This window comes from Magnolia sinica, chromosome 14 (genome assembly GCF_029962835.1).
Source record: "Magnolia sinica isolate HGM2019 chromosome 14, MsV1, whole genome shotgun sequence".
Taxonomy (NCBI): Eukaryota; Viridiplantae; Streptophyta; class Magnoliopsida; order Magnoliales; family Magnoliaceae; genus Magnolia; species Magnolia sinica.
Window position 1 is genome coordinate 13,356,402 of NC_080586.1, and position 27,621 is coordinate 13,384,022.

Consider the following 27,621-nt stretch of genomic DNA (forward strand, 5'->3'; position numbering starts at 1 on the left):
CCGGTAAATGGTCACAATGTAACCATTTTTAAACAATGAAAATAAATCATTTAACCGCTAAACAATGTGTTTTATGTCTAAATATCCTGACTCATCTTGAAGCATGGATGTTGATTCAAATTCTCATAATTAAAGATTGATTACAAGGTAAAACTAAGAAAGTGTCTTTTGAGAAATTATGAATTCAGATGAATTGTAGGGAGGTTTGATATGGCCCAGCTGTATGTACTGTAGCTAGGAAGCAAAAGAGGTGCCATGCTTTAGATGGGTCCACTACCTAAAAGGTATTTTCCTACGAAATAATCAGCATTTCAATCATATATTCCAGTTCTTCCTGAAAACCAAAATTTTAGCTGGAATTTCAAAGGAAACCAAGATTCTCTCCTGTCAGCCATCCGTCGCTCGTGGTTGTATTATCTTTTTCAGTTCACTCCATTGACTGCTCAATCCAAAGTCCAGTCTGCCTCATCGATGATGGAGAGTTCTTGCACAAGCTTATTCAGCTTTGAAACGTTCTCCTCTTGGAAGTGGCTTGGAACTTTCTCCTTGTAACCGGAAGAACTATCTTCTGCATTAAGCTGTCCTGTTGCCTGTCAGTGGAAATGGAAGCAGAACTGTTATCAAAGAAATATGTGCTGAGGGAATACTCCGGCAATGATACTCAGTAGAGAGGAATTACAAGGCCCTGCTCATCAGCAAACATACACTTAGCTGAAACACAGGGTTCTGCATGTTCGGGTCCATGGTTCAACAACCCAAAAGGTGATCTAATAGGCAACAAAGTGGATTAGGGATGACTCAAACATCTAGGCCCATTCAGCAACAAGAATTTCACACTGCAATTTGGATCTCGATGAAACAATACATCAATGAAAGGTTAGCTCAATAAGTTCAGCGAATTCAAGGGAAGTCAAAACTCATGTTTTTTGAAAAATGGAAGAAAAAGCCCCTGCATCTGAGAACTCGTGCCTTTCAAGAGATGAAACTGTTTTGTATGTGGCTTTGTTTAAAAACTGACAGCATCCACTTGCAACTAAATAGCATAGACTCCACCACTAGCTTTGAAGGAGAGGCATAACCATCTCCTACTTTGCTCATGGCAAAGCATATGGCATTCCACAATTTATTGCACCCATGCTGGTCCCCAACAAACCTTTGAATATCCAAGTTTATCTTATCCGACTGGAAGAACAAAAGAACTAGTCAATTCAAGGGTACAGAGCCAAATCTGAGAAATTAATTGGTGTAAGAAAATGAGAACCTGAGCTGTGTATGAAACGAGAGCAAAACAAAGAGCACCTGCACCACATTCAGCAATTCCGTTCAGGAAATCTTTCACCTCACTACACCAAATGCTTTATTAGGGATGGTTGAAAACCGTCTCAAATGTTATTTAATAAAAAAAGGAACAGTTGAAAACCGTCGTAAATTTTAGAAAATAGCAATTTAGGAGTAGTTTTGAATAAAAGCCATGCTTAATATTTGAAACCCAAAGAATGTTGCAGTACAATTAAAAATGAATATTAAACAAATATTATATGACTTTACAATAAAAGATATATAATATTTACAACAATAAGTTGAAAATTGCCCGAATATATTAAAGAATCCTCCATGTGGTCTACTCCAAGCTTGGCTAATACAGCTAACTATATCTAGCCTCTTTGTCCACACATCATTGCAACCAAGCAGCATTGACAACGGTGAGGAGTTCGTGCTCAGATCCAAGCTACCCTCTTCCAATCATTTGTGGAGGCCTTCCAAGGATATCCCATTTTTATTAATTGAAGTGGATCAATAATATTGCCCAAGGACTTTGACATTTTACGACCATGTGCATCATGAATCATAGGGTGTAACTAAACCTACAGTTAATTCAAAGTGATAGGTCAGTTTTCTATGAAAAGCATCAAGATGAATAGTTCCATGGGGATGTGTTATGGCAGTGTTATAGATACCTAGTATCTATAGAATCCAATATCCAAGTCACACCATGTAAACATGAATATGGATTTCTTAAAAGGGCATAGCATGGCTGAACATTGTTTGTTTATCATTACTCCATCTCTCCACATACATGTAAGAATGCACACTTACCTTTCTAAAGGGCACATCACCTCCCAGCTTCATCCCCAGCATCACCATCCGAGCAACCCAAAAGGCGAGACTGTCATGTCCAGTTTCGAGAACTGAAGTTGGATAAAATGTTCTAAAATCCACCATATCATCTAGCCAACCAAGCACAGACAATGGAAAGAGGCCAGAAGAAAACCATGCGTCTAATACATCTGGATCTTAAGCCATCTGAAAACATCTTATTTTACTCCAAAAAAGCTTCTTCCTCATTTCTTCCAACCACCCAATGGTCATTGTATGCAGCAAATTCTTTAAGCTGATCATCCTCCACCATCACATACCATGCTGGAATGTGGGTGTCCCCACCAAAGTTGCCTCGAGATGCACCAGTCATGGATATTCTCCAACCATATGCAACATCCATAACCCAGATTTAGTAAATTGAGCATTACTTTATGAGAGTATAGATGTAGAAAATGTTATATGAGAAGCTAAGAACGGATGTGAGAGAAGTTCCACTCAAATGCATATTGTTTCAGAATGATCGCAATCTTCTTACTAGTATCATCTATAACAGCATCAATACTTCCTTTTCCATGCCATTGCAATTAACAAACCATTGTCACTTTTCATTGGTTCACAACATCATTGCTTCTCCAACAAGTGCCAAGGCGCATCTCGTTGTTTCGAGAACCTTTATAAAGACCCTAAATGTGAAGAAGGATTTTATCAATTAAATAGAAATACATCACATGAAAAATAAATAAATTTTGACATCAATGGAATTAACAGGGAAATTACACAAGAAAATACAAAAAGCAGCAGGAACATATAAAAAAAATGGCAAAATATTATATTACAGGATGCTGAGCATATGATATGCAATCAAGTTAGTAGGCTTAGTGCCTGCCCTAGGTATTCCAGGCCAACTAATGCATTGAAGAAAAGTCATAAGATTGACTGGATCAAGAAAAATCCCAAGAAAATGCAATCAAAACTCGGGTTGCAGTTGCACTAGGCTCACACATGACCATGCCAAGTCCATCCTGCTCTAGGCTCCTGGAGGTGTAGTGGTGGGCCAGGGCTGAGTTCCCCTACCAGAAGACTTGTTAAGTTAGTTCGTCCCAATCAACTTAGTAAACACTTTTTGATAGAGTAATTGGATAGTGGGCCAAGCTCTGCCTGGGCAGAGCCAGATCCCTTGGCCAGCAGGGTGGGTTGGGCTTGGACTTGCACTTAGCTCATAGGTCTGGGCATGGACATGCTTTGGCCCGTGCTAGTTGAAACTCTAATCAATACCTTGTCTTTGACTGGATAAATAGATGTACTTATCCATAACTTGGCCATTACAAATGTCCCTTAACCCAGGTTCTGAATACCAGTACAGGATCACATACTAGCCAGCAGTGTAGTAAAATGCGTTGGGCATACCCTAGGTGCAATTGCCCCTGGAATGACTGAAACACAGGTAGACCTAGTGCATGTCTGGAGATACCAAGCACAATTTTTTTAGAAATTTATTTTAATATCATATATGTGATTTACAGATACATTTCTATTTCTTTAATAGTTTTAGCTCTAAAACTAATTTTAATGCTAAAATAGAACTATTTGTAAAGTTATTATGTATTTTAAATAGAGGGAAGTTAGACCACTTACAAAAAAAAGAAAAAAAAGCCTGCTAAACATTCCAATGAATAAACAGAACCATAAAATTTCCAATTTCCCCAATTACCCAAATATAAAAACCTTAATTTCATAAAATTCCCAAATCCTCACAGCCCAAAATGAGAAAACCCCATATCCCCAATTTTTTTCTAAATTCCACCGATTCTAAACTATAATGTTCCAATTGCCTTAAATCCTACCCTAAATTTCCTAATTTCCCTTATTCCCCAAAATTTCCCAACTCAAAATCAAAATTTTGCTAAAATCCTATTTTTTCCATACACTAAAAATCCTTTTTTTCAACATCCCCAAATCTTGTAACCTAAATCTTCCAGTTCTCCTAGAAGCCCCAGTTTGTTGTCTATCTCTTGCATGGCACAAAAGGAAACTCAAATTACTTTAAGAAGCCCAACACAGTGCTTTAAACACCAACAAAACAAAGAAATCAAGAAGAAGATCTCAGGAGTTCATGAAAAACTAAGAAATTCGAAAGAGGTATTTTTCATAAATCAAAGCATTGATATAAAAGAAATGGGGAAAATGTACTCCAAGGGGGTGGTTTATGACCTGTCAACATACCAAAACACCAATCTTTGAGTTACCAAAATGGGTATGTCACAACATTATTCAAGTGCCAGTAGGGCACACCTAGGCAACTGGCACTAAACGCACACCGAGGGCCTAGGTGAGGTGTAGATGGCCCAAATGCCTAGGCATATGCCAGAAATGCTTTAACGACACTGCCGGCCAAGCTTGAAAACAATGCCATATGGGGCATATCAGACTACTTGACCTGTATCTACCAAAAGAAAAAGTTTTAGCCCCAAAAAAATTTATTGGCAAAATAGAGGAAAATGTAAAACACCATAAATCTATCATTCCATATTTCTAACATGTTTCAATGGTCATCGGACCATTCTTGGATAAGATTGTTGTCTGTCAGCTTCACCTACTAAGATTCAATCAAATAGGCTCTAATCGAACACAAACAAGCATAGTTTGGTGGATTGGTGCCTATTACCTTGAAAGATAACAAAAAGAATATGAAAAAATGAAAAAGAACAAAGTGACAGTTTGTCCTTTTTTATTTTCCCCAAATGAATCAATTCGCTTCAATTCATCAAATCACACTCAAATCTTGTTTTTGATCCCCAAAGGACTAGATCTAGTCTAAAGTCAGTTTACAAGCTTTCTCCATGGTTGAAATTAAATTTTAAAAATAAAAAAAATAAAAATAAAAAAAGAGTGGAAAAACAGGAAATTTTGGAAAAAGGAGGGGCTTATGGCTGCATTGGCCTATATTGTGCCCTTTTTCCTCTTCCATTTTTTTTAGGGTGGGCACATTCAGACCTATATCACAACTCATACCTGACTGAAATGGATCCGATACAGACGTATCAGCCCATACAATACCGACAGTATAACGAAGATGCAAAATCTTTCTTGAAGATAGTGCCTAGTAAAGGTCAATACATTAAACCATTATCTTATGTTCCTTTTTCCTTTCTTTAATCAGTACCAGTGTTCGAAGTATCAGTATCGCTACAAGTTTCACTGCCCGGGATATGGAAACAATATCAATATCGCCGATAATATCGCTGAAAACCGGAAATGCGGGAAAACATGGGAATATGTTAGAATTTTCAGTGAAACTTTAGAAGATGCTAAAATACACATATTTGCATATTTAGAAATAAAAAATTTGCAAAAAATAATGTATACAGTATGTTTCCATTTAATGGTGGCTTAAAAGCATGTGTCGTCATAAGAAACAGTCTAACCATCCCATCGATCCCATCTAACCATCCAAACATCCATCGATATTGCAAAATATCAACAACTCACAATATTTTGCCAAGAAATCATCAACAACTAGAAAGAAAATGAAAGATTGGGGTCTTGATATCGAGCATGTTGCGATAATGATAATATTGAGATATCATCAATATTGGCAATGACAAATTGAAAACTGCATACAACAATGTGCTCATAAGAAATTTGAAATAGAATTTTTTAAATAAACAAACTTTCTGTGATATCTCTACAATGGTGATATTAATGAAATATCACCAAGACACTTGTGATACAAGTGTCATTACACAGTCAAAAATATTGGCGATACGCTGGCGATATCAATACATTGGCAATACAAGCAACACCTGGAATTTACACAATTGAAAATATCGGTGATATCGATACGTTGGTGATACTTGGCGATACATTGCTGACGTCTAGAATTTCTAATACTACCGGTGTTATCGGTACCACTACTAGTGTTATCGGTATCGCCAAGCTAGAGATAATGATAATATCAGAGATATTTAGATAATATCAGAGATAATTCAAACAATGATCAGTACTTAATCTATTTTTCTAACTGATTAGTTCTAATCACTGTCACCTTGCCTAGAAGAGGAATCGAGACCAACTATAACTGCATGAACTTGTGCACAGAACTTCTGGGATCCATGCAGTGGATGGCCAGTGAGACCACAATCCTGATTATTCTAGAACGCAGAGTGGTAAAAGAGGCGGGAAAAACACATATGTAAATATAATAGCATAGAATCAAGCTTAATAGCTCACTGATCTGAGGAGTTTATGGGACCAAGACAACATTGTTAATAGAAGTGACATGGAGTTTAAGTTGTTACTTCAGTTACCAAGAAATACTACTGTAAAAACAATAGTGATCTGAATAATTATATAATCCTTGTCATTTTCAAAGAAGTAAAAAAAAACTACAGTAAACTATAAAGTATCACACCATGCTCTTCAATGCTTCAATCAGGACCACACGAGCTTTAAACCACGGCATTCCTTCAAACTCTGAGCCCCCATTGCTATTTATCTTCCCATCATTGGTAAAAAAAATTTAATGAATTGAAGATTATGACGCTTTCCAACTTCAAAATCATCTGGATCATGAGCTGGAGTAATCTGGCAACGACCGTGATGGAATAGGTATAAGTAGCATATGAGTAAAATAAACTGCCCAACAAAAAGGAATCAAGCGAGAATTTACTCTACAGGGCAAAAGACCAAAATACCAGAAAGAAAAGAAAGGAATTTACCTTAACAGCATCAGTCCCAAATTCTGGATCAGCAAGTTTAGTGTCGCAAATTATGGGTAGTTTCCTCCCATTGAATGGATGAACAGAAAATTTTCCATGCAAATGACCATACCTTTTGTCCTCAGGATAGACAGCAATCGCCGCGTCAACAAGCATTGTTTCAACTCTGGTCTTGAGCAGATAGGCAAAGGAAGTGAAAATCCTGAACTCCACAGGATTTTCATACCCAGGAACCTTTAACAGATTCCCTCTTTGATATCCTTGTAGGGTAGATAGGGACAGACCGAGTAAATAGATGAGGAATGGGGAAGCAACTCAGTTATATAAACAAATGTAAGAAACAGTTATTTTCGTTAGGAGTTACTGGGTACATATGCATAATGCATTGGTATATACAATGTTTTAAATATTGTTATCGTGTAATGTATTGCACCATTGGTATACGGAAAAATATCAGTTATCGCATGGTATATATCAGTTGTTTCGCGTAATGTATCGCAGTTGTTGGGAAACATGGGAACATTGGGAAATTGGTCGAATTTTTCAATGAAACTTCAGGGATTGTTGAAAAAGACATCAATACACACTTAGAAATTAAAAAATTACAAAAAAGAAAAGTGCACATAATAGGGGTTTCCTTTGTATGGGGTCCTAATATATGTGCTTTCCAACTGAACTGATGCAAGTATATTCAAAGTCTATTCATATAATTTATAAACGTAAGAAGACATGTATGGAAACGCACGAAATACATTCAAAAGAAAAAGAAGAATTACTAGATCAAGTTACATACATGTTTAGTTTTGTGTTTGGATATAAATATTGCTACTGATTTGTGAGAAATTGAGAAATTTTGATTTTTCTCAAATTTCCGCAACTTAACCTGTCTCCCCCAAATCTTGAAATCGAAGTTCCAAATCCATAAATTTTCATGGAAACATGAAGAATCATAGATTTGTAATCATTTGATTCTGGTTTAACGTAACTTACAATAAAAACATTGATCAAAAATTGAAAATGCTCACTGGATCGAATAGCTGGGATATATCAGCACTACCTGTGTGTTTCGTATCGCACAGGTGGGATATAAGATATATCGTGGGATACATCGGCTGAAATCGTCGGTATTTAAAACACTGGGTATGTATATAGTTTACTGACGCACCCGTTGTTGAGGGTCAAATATTGCATATCAGACCCAGTTATTGCCTGGATTTATGAACATGGTACCGTTGAATAGCCCATTTTAATCATGTTTGTGTTGCAAGGTGGAATTGCGAGCTGAGACTAGATCGGGATGCTAAAAGCACGGATTTAACGTTCAAAATGCACCAAGGCAAGGGACGGACTCCAGGGGACCAAGATCGACGGAATTACACGCCAGGGATCCGCGAAAATTGAGAAACTGAAGCTCAAGCGGCCTGAAAGTCAAGATCACTGGGTTTCCATCATCTGTTTGGCTCGAAACTTTATACATGGCTCAAGGACCAAAAACTAACCGTACACGTCAAATTTCAGCCATTAGATCCTTGTGAAAGTGGCTGAACTAACAGATCAGTCCATAAAACCCTGATTTGGGGCCCACCCGCTATCCAGATACTCTTTAGCTTCGGCCCTCACGGCTCAAATGAAATGGGGAACAAGATGGATGGTGTGGATTTCTCATAATCATCATACAGTGTACATAGTACACTTTTTGCACTAAGACGTGCATGGCTACACAAGGACCATCTCCTCTTCAAAAACAAGTTTCTGTTTCTGGTATGAAACAGAGACTGCGGATGATCTCAGTGAGCCATCATCATGGACAAAAAGATCAATCCGAGCCGTCAATCATGCATAAGGGCGCGATATGATCAGAACCATGTTGATATTATATACCCATGCACCCATACATGCTGGTTTCAACGGTCACAAACGGACAGCCCTGCACTGATTGCAGCGTGATTACCACCTTTGGCCGCGTCCATAACATTCCAAAGCCGGACACATCCAGCTGAAATTTCGAGGAGAATCTGGTAAACGGAATGGATTCATCTGGAAATCCCGATAATGGGCCCCACCAAGCTTCAGCGCAGCAAGGTGTGCGTATTCACGAGCGTCCGGACGCTGCCCGGTTTCTCCGGTCGTAACGTGATCAAGATCACATTCTGATGCATGATCCGGACCGTCCAAACTTTCGCAATGAAGGTCCTAACGCTGTCCAAGAAGGCGAATATGAAAATTTGGACGATCCTTTGTCTCAGATTCAGAAAACGCAATACGGTTATGCATTTTTGCTGCGCAGAACAGAGGTACGCAGTCGGATGTTTTCTTTGGCAAACTGTCCTACGTAAATAAGGTCGGTGAACGACCTAGCCACCGACGGCTACTGCTGTTATAAAAGGAAAAGAGAAGACAGGAGGGGTGGGGAGGATTGAAGGTGGGCAGCCGTGGAGGCCAAAGGAGGAGGAAAGACGGAGGGATCGGCTTGGCTATTGGAACGGGACGTCAGGGAGAGAGAAAGAGAAACACAGGAGGCAGGGAACGTGAGCAAGGCTTGGAGACGCTGGAACGTGAGAAAGAGAGAGAGGCAACCTGGTTCTTTTTTTCTTCTTCTTTTCCTTTATATTTCTTTTATTTTTTTTTTTGATTTAGCCCATTCATGTGTGGCTAAACCTCTTAGCTAGGGCTAAGAGGGGAAGCCTGTAGCGAGATGGGAGATTCTACTTTGTGCCTTTAAAATTTATAAACTGAATTTGATTTAGTTGATTATTAAAGGAATATTTTTCTTAGTCTTTAATGGTCTGTTGTGACTGAAATTACAATGGGTTTGCAATGGCTTTGAATATTTCTTTCCCCTTTTTATGTTTACGAAGTCAGGAATCCCTGTTGTTCATCATTGTTCCATGGGCATGGTAGGATGACAGTACCCTTCCTGATCTTCATACATTGTTGGTTGGTTAGTAATTAGTTTAATCCTGTTGTTTACTTTGTCTCCTGGGCATGGTTTGGTGATGGAATCCATTCTAATTCATATACCTTTCATCTCTTGAAAACTATATCAAAGGAAGTCTAGTTGATTTCCATGATTTTCGAAGCAGGCATAAGATCTCCCTGATCTCTACAAGTGGATCCTCTGAATCCCTAGTTTCCTTCCTCTGAATTCCTTAAGTTTTAGATAATTATTCCACAATTATTCCTTAAATTCTATTTAATTTAGATTGCATCTTAGGCTAGTTCTAGTTCTACTTGGTTTCAGATAACGTACAGGTATCAGTCCCTGTGGATTCGACCTCGGTCTTACCGAGTTTATTACTACATCACAACCCTATACTTGGGGAGTGAACAAGTTTTTGGCGCCGTTGCCGGGGACTGACGGTTACGTTTTTCTGAAATTAATTAGTTTTAGAATTAGGTTATGATGCGGACACAGGTGCATTCAAGGTGTACCAACGAAGAAAGCGTCAACCACAAGCGCCGTCCTTGTGGATAGGCGAATATTGAGGAGCTGAAGACCTTTCACATGTGATTGGACATATAGAAGACCCCACTTAGGGAAGACACATGTGAAGGAAGATTGGAGAAAGAAGACCGAGCGCCCAAACTTTCCCATACTTATGTTATTTGCGCGTTTTTTGACTTAGTTAGGGGCCTTTTAGTAATCTTATATCTTTATTTGCTTATCCTAGGGGTATTTTAGTAATTTTATGTCTTTATTTGCTTATTTAAGTGGGGTAAAGCCCTAAACACGAATTGGAGATTGATGAATGAAAAGCAAACCCTTTGGTTGCCTCCTTCCTCTCTTCTCTCTAATGGTGCTTCTTCTCTCCCCTTGATCTTCTTCTTCTAATTTCTTCTTGTGCCCCTCCAACTTCCTCAAGGTAATAACTTTCTTTCTTCTATTTTTTTGTTTTGGCTAATTCCTCTTCGATCAAAATCTTGAGAACCGATCTAAACCCTAAATCCCCAAATTCTCAAATCCCTAATCCGAGAAACTTCTTGGTTCTTCGGACTAGTGATCTTCATTGATCGATTGGGTGTGACCATGCAAGATCGGGAGGTCTCATCCTGACGGATCCAACCTAAGTAGTAATTGAATTCCATACTCCATGGTTGTAGTGATGGCCCGCTCCATTGCATGTTTCCTTTATGATTTTCTCAGTTATGATGATTATTGTTAGAATTTTAGATCATTTATTCCTTTTATTTCCGCTGTTTAATTATCTCCATGAGCATGCATCATAATTAGGGCTGTCCTGCGTCAAATTTGGTATTAGAGCCAGGGCTTGCATGGTTTTTGTCTAGATCGAGTTATCAAATTAGGGTTTTGATTTTTAGGTTTAACTTAGGAAAGTTCCAGGTTTAGAAAGTTTTCAATTTTAGAAACTTTCCAATTTTAGAAAGTTCCTAATCTGGAAAATTTTCAGATTTGAGTTGTTTCCTGTTTCAACTTAATTGTGTCAGTTCATAGTAGTTTCGCATTCATCGCATTCATCTTGAAAGTCATAACACCTAGTAGTCTAGTTAGGTAGAGTTTGATTCAAGTCTTCATTGTATGCCCACGAGAAGAGGTAGAGGTTTCGGACTTCAACCTACCGTGAATAACGAGCAGTTATCTGAGCAACTTGCTCAATTGATACAAAAGATAACCGCCCTAGAAGCGGGTCAAAGGCGTGAGTTTGCCAGCCTTGAGAACCAAATTACCACTACCATGACTAAGGTGGAGCAACTAGAGGCGTCCCAAAAGGAAAACCCCGTTGTAGGGGAAGATGGCACTCCCAAGTGGAAGGAATCATGGAAGAACGTGCTGCCACACGTGGTGGTAGTGAGGATAGAGATCGTGGTAACGGTCGTGGTGTAGTGCGAGAGGCACGAGCCACATATGGTCATCAAGACCGTTATGATCCAGATGAGCGTGCGATGAAGAGTGTGAGAGTTGAGGCCCCGAGTTTTGATGGACGCTTGGATCCCAAGGCGTTCCTTGACTGGGTTGCTGACATGGACCACTACTTTGAGTGGTATGGCATGTCAGAAAACCGTCAAATGCGGTTTGCTAAGATGAAGCTTGTGGGTCAAGCCAAGCTCTTCTGGACCAACACCGAGCGTAGGATAGAGAGAGTTGGTAGAGCCCCTATCACACATTGGTATGAGATGAAAGAGAAGTTGAAGGAGAAGTACCTTCCTCTCTCATACCGTCAGAAGCTCCTTGACCAATGGCAATCTTTACGCCAAGGGTCAATGCCTGCCGCTGACTACATCGCTAAATTTGAAGAGTATGTGATGCGATGTGATATCCGAGAAGACCCTCTAGTAACGCTCTCGCGTTTCAAGACGGGCCTTTGTGCGGATCTTCAGCGCGAGCTTATTACTCGGCCCTTAACGGACTTAGATGAAGCATATCAAGTCGTGCAGGAGTTAGAGCAATATCTGAAGGCTCCTGTCGTTCGTCGTTTTGAGTCCCGAGACTCTAGTGCTAGATCTAGTTCCCAAGGAACTAGACCTAATATTGGTAGTCAACCTAGAGCACAGGCGACCATTCCGCCTAGGCCTAGGGAGGACAAGGGCAAAGGGGTTCTTGGTGCCGGTCCTAGTAACATGAGCCAAGTGAGGTGCTATGAGTGTGGCAACCTTGGCCACATGTCTAATCAGTGTCCTACGAAGAGCCGTGGGAGAGCCTTAGTTATAGGCGAGCCCCACGAGGGTGGAGATGACCAGGGTGATTATGAAGTTGAAGAGTATCACCCTGAAGGAGGACTTACTGATGAAGAAGTGGATGGAGAAGCAACGCTTGCAGTAGTCAGGCGTGTGTTAGCTCAGTCTAGAAGTAGTGCTGACTGGCGTCGAAGCACTATCTTCTACACTATTGCCAAGTGTGGTGAAAAGAATTGTAAGGTGATAGTGGACAGTGGAAGTTGTCAGAATGTGATTTCCACTAGCACCTTAGATCGCTTAAAACTGAAATCCACACCTCATCCAGACCCGTATAAAGTTTCTTGGGTTGACAAGACATCCCTACCTATCACCCAGCAATGTCTAGTCCCCATCGAGTTTGGGTCATACAAAGAGTCCCTGTGGTGTGATGTTTTACCTATGGATGTGGGACATGTTATCCTAGGTAGACCATGGCTATTCGATAATGATGTCACGATCTTTGGCCGTTCGAATGCGTGTACTTTTATGTATAATGGTAAAAAGATCAAACTTAATCCCATGCCACCTGAGAATACACTAGGGAAGAAGAAGGATGAGAAGGCAAGTGAGCCTAGAGAAATGGAGAAATCCAAACCTAAGTCTTTACATATAATCAGCGCAAGAGAGTTTGAAAAAGAGGCTAAGGAGGATTCTATGGTGTATGCCCTTGTGGCTAGAGAAATTACACCTGAGGTTCCATCAGAGTTGCCCTGTGAGGTGATCTCGGTCCTGAAGGAATACAGTGATGTATTTCCTAAAGACTTACCGAATGAGTTGCCACCTATGAGGGACATACAGCATGCCATTGATCTTGTCCCAGGGTCTACTCTACCGAACCTTCCTCACCACAGGATGAACCCTGCAGCGCATGCAGAGTTGAAGAAGCAAGTTGATGAGCTTCTGCAAAAGGGTTTCATTCAAGAGAGTATGAGCCCGTGTGCCGTGCCTGCATTGTTGACGCCAAAGAAAGACGGCACGTGGCGCATGTGTGGATAGCCGTGCCATAAACAAAATTACTGTCAAGTATAGGTTCCCTATACCTAGACTTGATGATATGCTTGACATGATGGCCAGGTCCACTATATTCTCTAAGATAGACCTCAAGAGTGGATATCACCAAATTCGTATACGCCCAGGAGATGAGTGGAAGACGGCGTTTAAGACGAAAGATGGGTTGTATGAGTGGTTGGTCATGCCCTTCGGCTTGACTAACGCACCTAGTACTTTCATGCGGGTGATGACCCAAGCTTTGAGGCCGTTCATGGAAAAATTCCTAGTGGTGTACTTTGACGATATTCTTATTTATAGTACCACTAAGGAATCACACCTTGAACATTTAAAGAAGGTCTGTAGTGTCCTTAGGAAGGAAAAGTTGTACGCTAATCTTAAGAAATGTGCATTTATGTCTAGTCAAGTTGTGTTCTTAGGATTTATAGTGTCATCTGAAGGGATGCAAGCAGACCCTGAAAAAGTCAGGGCCATAGTTGAGTGGCCAGAACCAAGGAACATTCATGAGGTGCGAAGTTTTCACGGCCTAGCAACTTTTTATCGTCGGTTCATTAGGGGTTTTAGCACGATCATGGCTCCCATTACCGAGTGCATGAAAAAGGGAGAGTTCGTGTGGTCTAAAGCCGCCGTCAAGGCTTTTAAAGAAATTAAGGGCAAGATGGTGGAAGCTCCTGTCATGCGTCTACCTGACTTTTCTACAGTCTTTGTAGTAGCGTGCGATGCGTCTGGTGTCGGTATAGGTGGAGTGTTGAGTCAAGAAGGACACCCAGTGGCCTATTTCAGTGAGAAACTGAATGAGGCAAAACAAAAATACTCCACTTACGACAAAGAATTTTATGCGGTAGTGCAATCCCTGAGACATTGGCGACACTACCTCCTACCGCAAGAATTCGTTTTGTTTTCTGACCATGAGGCTTTGAGATATTTGCATTCTCAGAAGAAACTCAACCCAAGGCATGCCAAGTGGGTAGCGTTTCTTCAGGAATATTCGTTTGTTTTGAAACACAAGGCCGGGGTTGAAAACAAACCAGCGGATGCCCTTAGTAGGAGAGTGGCGTTGCTCAACTCCTTGAGTGTAGAGGTAGTCGGATTTGAGCAATTGAAAGATGAATACCCCATATGTCCTGATTTTGGGGGTACTTACGCGTCGCTCTCTAGTGACCAGCATATTATGGGTGAATATGTTCTTAAAGATGGCTTTCTTTTCAAGGGAGACAGACTTTGTATTCCCCGTATGTCCCTTCGTGAATTCCTCATCTGGGAACTTCATTCAGGAGGGATAGCTGGCCATTTTGGTCGTGATAAGACCATTGCCCTCATGGAAGATCGTTTCTATTGGCCAAGCCTCAAGCGAGACGTAGCCAAAGTTTTAGGGCAGTGTCGAACATGTCAGCTGGCAAAGCAAAGAAAGCAAAATACCGGGCTGTACACGCCATTACCAGTGCCACATGCTCCGTGGCAGGACATTAGTATGGACTTCGTGCTCGGGCTTCCCAAGACTATAAAAAAGCACGATTCCGTTTTTGTCGTTGTGGACCGTTTTTCTAAAATGGCGCATTTCCTCCCATGTTCGAAGACGTCAGATGCGTCTCATGTTGCTCGTATCTTTTTTGATGGTGTGGTGCGTCTCCATGGGTTACCTAAAACCATAGTGTCTGATCGTGATGTTCGATTTACTAGCTATTTTTGGAAGACACTGTGACACATTATGGGAACTCGTTTGCAATTTTCTACTGCTTACCACCCACAAACAGATGGTCAAACTGAAGTGGTAAACCGTAGCCTTGGAAATCTTCTACGTTGTCTAGTGGGTGAACATGTTAAGACTTGGGACCTAATTTTACCAACTGCCGAACTTGCTTATAATGGGTCAGTTAATAGATCTACAGGGTTGAGTCCTTTTGAAATTGTAAGTGGTTATAAACCTAGAATGCCCATAGATCTCTTACCTATGTCTGTTACCCAAAGGTCTTCTGAGTCAGCCGATGCATTCGCACGCCATATTCATGATTTGCATACACATATTAGACAGCGGTTAAATAAGAGCAATGATGATTATAAAGTTTCAGCTGATTCTCATCGTAGAGTGCAAGAATTTCAAGAAGGCGACTATGTAATGGTGCGAATAAGGCCAGAGCGATTCTCTCAAGGATCTGCAAAGAAATTACAAGCGCGTAGTGCTGGACCATTCAAGATATTACAAAAGGTTGGGTCCAACGCGTATCGGGTTGACCTTCCACCTGAAATGAGCATTAATCCAACTTTTAATGTGGAAGATCTAGTCCGTGCCCATACTCCCATTGTTGATACATCATCCCTTTCATGGCCTTTTTCTGAGTTTGCTACCCAACCCCTTCCACCCCCTCCTCCACCCATTACCCATAAAGAAGCAATTCAGGAAATCTTGGATGATGAGATAGTATCCACGAGAGATGGGGGTTTCCAAAGGTATCTTGTCAGATGGAAAAACAAACCATCGTCTGAATCTACGTGGCTGTCGGGCGACGCATTGCAAGGTATTGATCCAGATCTACTCGAGCGCTACAAAAGTTTCAACTCGTCGGAGTCGAGTTTTTCTCACCCGAGGGGAATTGATGCGGACACAGGTGCATTCAAGGTGTACCAACGAAGAAAGCGCCAACCACAAGTGCCGTCCTTGTGGATAGGCGAATATTGAGGAGCTGAAGACCTTTCACATGTGATTGGACATATAGAAGACCCCACTTAGGGAAGACACATGTGAAGGAAGATTGGAGAAAGAAGACCGAGCGCCCAAACTTTCCCATACTTATGTTATTTGCGCGTTTTTTGACTTAGTTAGGGGCCTTTTAGTAATCTTATATCTTTATTTGCTTATCCTAGGGGTATTTTAGTAATTTTATGTCTTTATTTGCTTATTTAAGTGGGGTAAAGCCCTAAACACGAATTGGAGATTGATGAATGAAAAGCAAACCCTTTGGTTGCCTCCTTCCTCTCTTCTCTCTAATGGTGCTTCTTCTCTCCCCTTGATCTTCTTCTTCTAATTTCTTCTTGTGCCCCTCAAACTTCCTCAAGGTAATAACTTTCTTTCTTCTATTTTTTTGTTTTGGCTAATTCCTCTTCGATCAAAATCTTGAGAACCGATCTAAACCCTAAATCCCCAAATTCTCAAATCCCTAATCCGAGAAACTTCTTGGTTCTTCGGACTAGTGATCTTCATTGATCGATTGGGTGTGACCATGCAAGATCGGGAGGTCTCATCCCTCGCCGGATCCAACCTAAGTAGTAATTGAATTCCATACTCCATGGTTGTAGTGATGGCCCGCTCCATTGCATGTTTCCTTTATGATTTTCTCAGTTATGATGATTACTGTTAGAATTTTAGATCATTTATTCCTTTTATTTCCATTGTTTACGTTTTCTGAAATTAATTAGTTTTAGAATTAAGTTAGGATTAGGATTTTACTAACTTTAGGTTAAAGGTTTTTATTTTATTTTATTTTTAGAAACTATTCTATTTTATTTTTAGAAACTAACCTGTTTTCCTGTTTTGTAGGATCCTGAAATAACTTCTAAACTGGTAATCCCTTTCTAATTCCTCTCCTTTTTCTATTTTTAGAATTAGGATTTGAGTTTCAAAAATTTTCTATTCTTTTTCTATTTATAGGAACTAGTTTATTTTTAAACTTTCATCTTTTGTTTTTAGAAACTAGGTTAATTATTTCCCTTTTTAGAAATTCTTTCTAATTTTAGAAACTAACTCATCTTTCATTTATTTTATTTTTAGGCTTCGAATTTCTATTTTAGAAACTTTCTAATTATAGGTCTTCTTTTTAGAAACTAACTTAGCTTCTAGGTTTAAGGAACTTTCCTTTTTAGAAACTAACTTTCTATTGTTTTCTTTTACAGGATCTTAACATAGGAACTTACTTTCCATACTTCTGTAGGATCTTTTCTTCTATTTTTCTTAGAATTAGACTCAGAGTTAGGGTTCTACCATGGAAGCGTGGGTACGTGCATATGCCGAGATGGATGAGAGATATTGGGGAATGCCTGAGGGTTGTGGAATTCAACGTATACCTCAAGATTTTTCTCCATCAAGAACAGACATTGAGAACCAACTAGAACGTTATGTTCCATCGATTAATAGGGCCGTATATGATCGTAATTATGGAAACGAGGATTATTATCAACCATCATATTCTCCCATGTATGATCAGTATGACTATTACCAGGGGAAACATCAAAATTTGGAAGATGAACCAACTATATGTTATAATGATTATCCTCTTGGATACCCTACCATTGATATCCAACCAGAAACAATCCAAGAGGATTCAGCTCAGCGTAGCCTGGCCTATCTCACGGAAATGAGAAAATCGTTGGAAGCGCTTAATTCGCGCCTTGATAAGATAGAGGAGGCTCGGTTATCTCAACCACAATTCATTCCAGAAATACAATGCGAGAAAAGTGATCCTAACTCGCTTTGGAAGAACTCTGTAATTACAAATGAGGAGTTGGATTCTATCAATGAGCATATGGTTCAATTTCCCGATGAGTTGATCTCGATGACTGTTCAAAGGAATGGTCAAGATGCGTGGGTATCTTTCAAATACAGTGATGATGACACACTTTCCTCACATGACACACAGGATCTCAATGATGAGGTAGAGGTTAGTTTTTTAAAACCTCAACCGAACTTAGGTGTAGAATGTGAGGAGAGCGACCCCATCCCAAGTGTGTACTACACGAAATTAGACGATGATGCGTATTGGGATGATGATCATGAATATACAGCCCAAAGTCCCCTAGAATCAATCTCAAGTTTGGTCCAGGTCAATGATCAAGACGTACACGAAGTGGTCGGTCATAATGAGCCACTCCCCTCACCTGACATGTCTGATTTTAAGGTGGAGGATGAGCCCCTTATAATCGACCCTTCTAACTCTTATGAAACATGTTTGGACCACTCCTCTGAATTAAATGATGATGTGATTCGGGAGAAGGACGAGTTGCTCGCTACGACCTTGGAAATTGAAACCACTAAGTTGAGGCCACCATCTGAGCTGTACACGTTTGACAATTCAACACCTCGATTGAGTAGTTTCAATGAACAAAGTGATCACATCGATGCTTCCCCTATTGATTTTCAATCTATCTGTGTAGGGCTGGAGCAAGAGAGCACACTTCCGTTTACCTTTAAAGACAATGGATTCCTTGGGCAGATCATCACCAGCTTTAATGTGGAAAATGAGTCACCCTCAGCTGAATGTCCCAACTCTTTTGATGATTGTTTGGCACACTTTGCAGATTCAAATGATCCCATGATAAGAGACATAGTGAATGCCTTGCAAGACAACATCTCGGTAGTCATCACTGACCGAGAGAACCCTTACTTTGAAGCCCCTTCTTCCACAGATCCTGAATGTTTACCATTAAGGGAGGAGGAGCTGAAAATTGAACCGAAGTCTGACACTTCGGAATGTGTTGAGACTACATTACTTCTTATGAAGTTTTCTAAACTTTATCTACCTGTAGTTTCTGACTCACTATGGGATACTAACGTTGAAACTTCTTCTGTCACAGGTGAATCGTATATACTATGGATACCTCAAGCACTTCAACGGAAAATTTCTTATGAGGTACATAAGTTTCTATGGAAGGTCATGCTCCAAGGCGTCCAAGCCTATTGCAAAAAGGGCTTTTGGATGATCCTGTTGATGAACTTACTGAGAAACTTAGCAAGATACTGGCCGAAAGAGGAACCTTACGGCTTGACTCAGTAGTTTTTCCTTGCTTTCTTAGGACTAAGGTAGTTTCCTTTATGCTGTTTTAGGATAGACTGTAAACTTAGCGCTCCTGGGAGTCGATCCAGCTTTTCATTCCATTTCATTTTCCTAGTTAGTTAGTTCAATGTTTGTGGGTAACATTACTGCAAACCCTCACGAGACTACAACTCATCCACTAGGGGTAACCTAGGGGTTTAAAGGCTTGTTGCATATACTAAATGCAATCGAGAGTACCTGCGAAAGTGGTGTAGGTAGGATTTCATTTTTGTTATTTTTATTTTATTTTATTTTTGTTGGTTTCTCTCTTGTGCTGACCCGCTCTTACGTAGATATCTTTGGAAAGCCTCTTGATTCTTTCATCCAAGTATTATCTTTCCATCACTCTTATATTTTCGTTGTCCCATGTGCATTGCATGCTTATTTCTTTTACATTGAGGACAATGTAGATTTTAGGTTGGGGGTGGGAGATTAGGTTTCCTAATCTGTGTTTTCTTCGTCTTGAGCGAAAATTGTGAAAATTTTAAATTTTTTTTGGAATTTCGTATGAATTCAAAGTGATTTTGATGGCCATCTGGGACACTTGGAATTACAAAATACATGATGTTGGTAATTTATGACTCTTAGATTCAGAGTTTGAACTATTAATCCATGATTAGAAGTTTTAAATATTGATTGAATCATAATTTTACATGTCACATCTCGCTTACACATTAAGGTTTCGTTCGATATTGAAGGATTAATTTGGTGATCACTAAGCTTGAAAGGAACCAACCTGAGAATTGAAAGGATTGAATGAATGGTTTTCACCATAGGTTTGCTCCCTACAGGTGTAGATTCGATTCTTCTCCTTGGATCAAAAAAAAAAAAAAAAAAGTTGACAGTGTGAAAATCATCAAAAGTTGGAAGAATGAATCAAGTTTTGGTTTAAGTGTTGGTTATCATAAATTCTATTGTGGTTACCAATGATATCCTGAAATAGAGAAGTGAATTTTAATAGTGTTAAGCTCAGATTACACTATACACTCATGGAACTCAATATTTAGAATCGTTCTAATTAATGGATTAATATTTGAGCTTGATTTCAGGATAAAGTAATGCCAACATTCATGAATCTGAGAATTCTCATATCTGGATTATTCTGCAAAAATCACTCGAGTTTATGGAAATTGTTCTGTAATTCTCAACTTACTTTTCGCATATTTTGCTCGGGACTAGCAAAATGCTGGTTGGGGGTTGTGTTGAGGGTCAAATATTGCATATCAGACCCAGTTATTGCCTGGATTTATGAACATGGTACCGTTGAATAGCCCATTTTAATCATGTTTGTGTTGCAAGGTGGAATTGCGAGCTGAGACTGGATCGGGATGCTAAAAGCACGGATTTAACGTTCAGAATGCACCAAGGCAAGGGACGGACTCCAGGGGACCAAGATCGACGGAATTACACGCCAGGGATCCGCGAAAATTGAGAAACTGAAGCTCAAGCAGCCTGAAAGTCAGCCAGAATGCAAGATCACTGGGTTTCCATCATCTGTTTGGCTCGAAACTTTATACATGGCTCAAGGACCAAAAACTAACCGTACACGTCAAATTTCAGCCATTGGATCCTTGTGAAAGTGGCTGAACTAACAGATCAGTCCATAAAACTCTGATTTGGGGCCCACCCGCTGTCTAGATACTCTTTAGCTTCGACCCCCACGGCTCAAATGAAATGGGGAACAAGATGGATGGTGTGGATTTCTCATAATCATCATACAGTGTACATAGTACACTTTTTGCACTAAGACGTGCATGGCTACACAGGGACCATCTCCTCTTCAAAAACAAGTTTCTGTTTCTGGTATGAAACAGAGACTGCGGATGATCTCAGTGGGCCATCATCATGGACAAAAAGATCAATCCGAGCCGTCAATCATGCATAGGGGCGCGATATGGTCAGAACCATGTTGATATTATATACCCATGCACCCATACATGCTGGTTTCAACAGTCACAAACGAACAGCCCTGCACTTATTGCAGCGTGATTACCACCTTTGGCCGCGTCCATAACATTCCAAAGCCGGACACATCCAGCTGAAATTTCGAGGAGAATCTGGTGAACGGAATGGATTCATCTGGAAATCCCGATAATGGGCCCCACCAAGCTTCAGCGCAGCAAGGCGTGCGTATTCACGAGCGTCCGGACGCTGCCCGGTTTCTCCGGTCGTAACATGATCAAGATCACATTCTGATGCATGATCCAGACCGTCCAAACTTTTGCAATGAAGGTCCTAACGCTGTCCAAGAAGGCGAATATGAAAATCTGGACGATCCTTTGTCTCAGATTCAGAAAACACAATACGGTTATGCGTTTTTGCTGCGCAGAACAGAGGTACGCAGTCGGATGTTTTCTTTGGCAAACTGTCCTACGTAAATAAGGTCGGTGAATGACCTAGCCACCGACAGCTGCTGCTGTTATAAAAGGAAAAGAGAAGACAGGAGGCGTGGGGAGGATTGAAGGTGGGCAGCCATGAAGGCCAAAGGAGGAGGAAAGACGGAGGGATCGGCTTGGCTATTGGAACAGGACGTCAGGGAGAGAGAAAGAGAAACACAGGAGGCAGGGAACGTGAGCAAGGCTTGGAGACGCTGGAACGTGAGAAAGAGAGAGAGGCAGCCTGGTTCTTTTTTTCTTCTTCTTTTCCTTTATATTTCTTTTATTTTTTTTTTTGATTTAGCCCATTCATGTGTGGCTAAACCTCTTAGCTAGGGCTAAGAGGGGAAGCCTGTAGCGAGATGGGAGATTCTACTTTGTGCCTTTAAAATTTATAAACTGAATTTGATTTAGTTGATTATTAAAGGAATATTTTTCTTAGTCTTTAATGGTCTGTTGTGACTGAAATTACAATGGGTTTGCAATGGCTTTGAATATTTCTTTCCCCTTTTTATGTTTACGAAGTCAGGAATCCCTGTTGTTCATCATTGTTCCATGGGCATGGTAGGATGACAGTACCCTTCCTGATCTTCATACATTGTTGGTTGGTTAGTAATTAGTTTAATCCTGTTGTTTACTTTGTCTCCTGGGCATGGTTTGGTGATGGAACCCATTCTAATTCATATACCTTTCATCTCTTGAAAACTATATCAAAGGAAGTCTAGTTGATTTCCATGATTTTCGAAGCAGGCATAAGATCTCCCTGATCTCTACAAGTGGATCCTCTGAATCCCTAGTTTCCTTCCTCTGAATTCCTTAAGTTTTAGATAATTATTCCACAATTATTCCTTAAATTCTATTTAATTTAGATTGCATCTTAGGCTAGTTCTAGTTCTACTTGGTTTCAGATAACGTACAGGTATCAGTCCCTGTGGATTCGACCTCGGTCTTACCGAGTTTATTACTACATCACAACCCTATACTTGGGGAGTGAACACCCGTTCCATACAGGCAGAGCCCATTGTTTCCTGATCCATACTATTGATCTGATGGAGCCCACTGTGTGCGGGGGATGCCCAAAAATCTTCCAGATGAGATCCTAACCCTTCAATCAATGTCCGACAAATAGTTAGTTAACAAGAAAACAGCAACTGATTGGAAAAAGGCCACAGGTTGGATGGCTAGAATCTTTACTCTGCAGATTTCTGGGATATCTTCATTCAAAGTGTGGCCCATCAAATCAACTGCCTGGATCAATGAACCACAGCCCAACTTGTATGGACTGGGCACTTCAATAAACTACACAAGCATCAATGCATCTGTACCCAAAAGTTTCTCTATCTGGCAGCAACCTGCCCACCTAACTTCATCATTAAAAGAGCACGGCATACCTCAATATCAGAAATAGCCGTCCACGAGACACAATCCCAATTCACCAGCCGGTGATCCCTGCAAAACAGGCAGTAAGAAATCAGAAGCCTTCGAAAGAATACACAAAGTGAGATGCGAGTCTCTAACGCATCAGAGGCAGATTCTGGTTTCGGGGGGAATGGTCTTCATAAAGACTAGACATTCTGCAGGTGAAATAATATCCATGAGTATCAGCATGCAACAGTTATGGTGAAGCAAACAAAATTAACATGTGCAAGTAATGTTATCAAGAATCAATCAACTGAATGGTCTCTGATCAAGCAGACCTATAAATAAGACCCTCTCCATAAAGCCTAACAAAAGCCTCAGTTACAGCCTTTGATCTTTTCTCATCCATTGTGAAGCACTGATGCAGGAAAGAAACAACGAAAATAACATCAGAATAATCTAATGAAACAGATACTTCTATTGAGCAGCACTATTAGTTCTTCTTAACTGAAATATAGTATCACGAATACAGAATCCTAACATCGCAAGACCAATCAAGAGAGGCACCCAGCTGATGTTCCTGTTTTAGCATGGTACCTCCATATTCCTTTTCATTTCCAAACCTTTTTTGCCACAAGATCAAGGAAAAACACAAGCATTTAAGGGTAGTTAATGTTAAGGTAAAAATTGCAGAAAAAGACATTTACATTCCTTAGAAAGCTGAAACAGATTGACAAAAGATTCAAACTCACTTCTGACACAAACTGCTCATGGCCGATGTCATGCCTGGTTAATTTTCTTTCATGCATAATCTTCTTGGCATCACACACACATAAGCCAGTTTCAAATATGAATTAAGTAGAAAAATACTAAATCATAAATCATCATCTAAGCCTTATCCCAACTCCCTAGTAATTGGGGTCGGCTCCACAAATCATGGGTAAATTTCCACTTGCTAGAGAATCATCATCATCGTCATCTAAGCCTTACCCCAACTGATTGTGCAATCCCGCTCCTCCTTAAGACACCGGTTTACATACTTCTTCCCATTTTACTAAATGGAATTTATGGTTTTCTTCCGATCCTCGCCATAGAAAATCCCACTTTACACTGCTTTATCCAGCAAGGAAATTGATAAATTGTAGCTCCAACTGAACATAGGGGGAAAAAAACACCACATTACAGAAATGTTATTAAACAATTAGAACCTGGGTTGCTATTACAGCATGGTCCATGCCAGGAACCCACAGTATTGTAACCAGACATCCTCCACCAATGAATAACCATATCCTGCATATGGAAGTATTTAAAGAAAGTTTACAAAAGTTGGTATGAGAAAACAATTGGAACAAGAAGGAAGAAGTTATCACTATACCTGTATCGCAGCAGTAAGTCCGTGACCTATATGGAAGACTCCAGTCACATTTGGAGGTGGAAGAACCTGCAGCAGTAGCAAATATCAAAGCAGATACAGAGTTAAGGAAAATCTATAAGTACAAGAATAATTAGCATTTCAAAAACCATGTACTTAGCAGGAAAGCACCCTAAGACTCTCTGCACAAAGTAAAGGACGCAAAGAGACCAATTCAGCTGACAAAAAAAAGTCTGGAATTTCTGCAAGACTACATATAATGCAGATCACCCGTTTTTCTTTAATGGCGATTGTCCAGATCACTGGTTACAGATGATTTCTTAGAAAATGTTCAGCACAGAAGAGAGTAAGAGAAGAAGAGAGACAAATTAGAGAGAAAGAGAGATGCTCAAAGAACCACTGTCTAATCAACATGGAAACATGGCAAAGGCTTTGCTAGTAGCCGGCGGTGAAGCTGTAATCATGTGGAACCTCTTTGGAAGGAACCCGGAAACACTAGCCCACAATACAAAAGAAAGTAGACATTCTAGTGGCAGCTTCCACACGAAAGACAAAATCTAGTAAGAACCCCTCCTTTGCAAGCCCATCAGCCACCTTGATGGCTCAACATGACAAAGAAATTTCATAACAAGGATAGATCTAAAGATCCCCAAAAGAGACTTGGCAAGATTCATGAAAAATGATCACTCTTTTCCACCGGCTTAATAACATTGAAGAATTTCCTTCCATTACAAGAACCCCAAAAGAGACTCAGCAAGACTTCCACTAAGGACCTGTTTGGTTTTCCAATTTTCTATGAAATGCAAGTAAATGAGCCATCATTATCGTTTCCAAGTGTTTGTTTCAAGAGGAATTATGGCTTGTACACCGGGAGTCAAATACACTTGTAAAGGAAGTAGGCAGAGTAAATTATAATCATTGCATTTTCAAATTATAAAACTACCATTTTTACAGTGATTTTTAGGTGAAGCGAACAAGGTAGGAAAATCATCATTGCAGTCAAATGTAAGTGATGTCACCACACAATTACAAGAGTAAATAATCATTACACTAGAATCCAAATCACATGGTAAATGGAATCAATTGGAATTGGAATCCTCAATTGTGTTTGGATGCCTGTAATTAGCATACATTGGAATCTAAAAATTGTGTTTGGATGCCTGTAATTGAAATTTATTAAATAAATCAGTTTTAACACCCCAAATTTGTATATGTGACATTTGACATAATAATTGTAATAAGCCCATTGAAATATATGCTTTGGTTGGGAAAAAAAAATTTGTCAGCCTCCGGTGGGCCATAAAAGTGGGCCCACTTTCGAAATTCCGGCCATTTCTAGCATTTGCGTATGATTCCAAGCCTTTTAAGAGGATTCCAATTCACATGATTTTGTTGCATTTCATTTCATGTTGATTCCAATTACCACCGTTTACCATCAACCAAACAACCCATTTTGCCCATGTGCATCCATTTAACACCAATTACAACCATTTACCATTAACCAAATGACCCCTAAAACAAATAACCCTTATTTGATAGTATGACATCCAATGCCAGCATTGACCTAATGAGGTTCACTCTAGGTAACATCTGATGCAGCATTGATGTGATGCCACCCTTATTCAGCTAAGACTCCAGATGAACTAAGATGAGGTTTGGATGTACATGATAAACATGACTAGCGTCTGAAAGAAAAAAAAAAAAAAGAAAAAAGAAAAAAAGAAGGAAATTTGATCAAGGAGGGGAAGAGCCCTAGATAGATAGCTCTAGTAACAGGCCATGATGTAAGGAAGAAGAGGATTTCTGGAGACATCTTATATTCCCAAGTAAATCAAAAATTTTGAGAGGATACAATGAGAATATAAATAAGAGATAAAGACACCCCTCAACTTATGTACACTCAGCAATTATAGCCTGACAGAGCAAAACAAAAAACATAAGTAAACACATTTATGGTATCTCAAAATCTAAGGGCCTCAATGAGTCGGTTTCAAGTCAGGTCATATAGTACCCAACTACCTGTACCCAGGCTAACTGGGTTTGTGGCCTGCTGGGTTTGGGTCTAGTTCTTGAAGACCAGGACCCAAATCCAGTCAGGTTTGGGTACCCATCAGGTCTTTGGATCTAGGTTTCGAGTCAGGTTCAAGACAAATAAGAACATTTAAATGGTTGGGCCCACTTGATGGATGGATTAGATTGCACAAACAAATGCCACTTTTGACAAGCGCATGGTGTGTAGACGGGATCCCTTACAAGTGTGCGGCTTAGAAAACCTCATTTCTTTTGTTAGAATGATCAATATATATTAACTGTATATAATTTTACTATAAAAATTAACTGGACCTAACTAGACCCAACCCGGCAACATTAACCGGGCCCATCACACCCAACCCAACTTTAACTGTGTCTATCACAGGGATCCGAACCCAACTAGATCTGATTTTTAACCAGGTCCAAAAGGTCAGACCTGAACCCAAGCAGATTTCTTAGCGGGTCCAATAAATGGGATTGTACCCATTAAACTGTGTAGGGTCCATCGGGTACCCGTGGATCCAGGTACCCATTGACAGCCCTATCAAAATCCCATTTTTGTTTAAAGTTTAAATAAATATCAATACATAGAAAAGGACAAACATAAGGCTTATCCTTCTGACAGTGAATGGTGAGCAAGAATGTAGAGGGTGCATTTCAAATTCAGCACTTACAATCACAAATGGGGGTTAGCAGCTGTGAGCATCAGCAACAAAGAAACCTGATTTCTCCCACCATTCATACCATCTACATAACCAAAAAATAGTAAACAAGGAAGACATGTTAGAACCATGGTTAATTCAATACTTAAAAGACCCCGAGGACAACATAATACTCACACTTTCTCTACAGCACTTGGACTATATTGCTTTTCCATTTGAGAAGAAAGTTGTTTCTTCTCGCCAGTAGGAGTCACAGGGTCAATATAATCCTCAGGCTTCTCTTCCCCATCATCTCTCCTGTGATTTTTCCATTCACTCTTCTTTAATGCATTAGACAGTTTTTGTTCCGGGAGGGCATCACATAGGGATGAGCCAAGAGCAATTTCCATTGCGAGCACAAGAAAGAACAAAAAGATTTCGGCCATCCCTGGATCATTACCTGACTCTTGGCCACTTCTGATTTTTGTGCAGCGTTGAGCTTTTTCGGCTCTCTCTCTCTCTCTCTCTCTCTCTCTCTCT

At 40.0% G+C, this 27,621-nt stretch overlaps 1 long non-coding RNA gene and 1 pseudogene across 2 annotated transcripts; both read right to left on the reverse strand.

The window, feature by feature from the left end:
* LOC131224886 (valine--tRNA ligase, mitochondrial 1-like) lies at positions 1 to 27,491 on the reverse strand (annotated as a pseudogene).
* On the reverse strand, positions 2,103 to 6,920 carry LOC131225420 (uncharacterized). 2 transcript variants are annotated; one of them, XR_009161350.1, is made up of 3 exons: positions 6,819 to 6,920; positions 2,636 to 2,783; positions 2,103 to 2,477 (listed from the first exon to the last, which is right to left on the reverse strand). It is a non-coding gene; the product is annotated as an uncharacterized LOC131225420 (long non-coding RNA). The 2 variants fall into 2 exon arrangements; XR_009161349.1 differs by lacking the exon at positions 6,819 to 6,920 and adding an exon at positions 6,512 to 6,782.
* Positions 27,492 to 27,621: the final 130 nt, after the last annotated feature.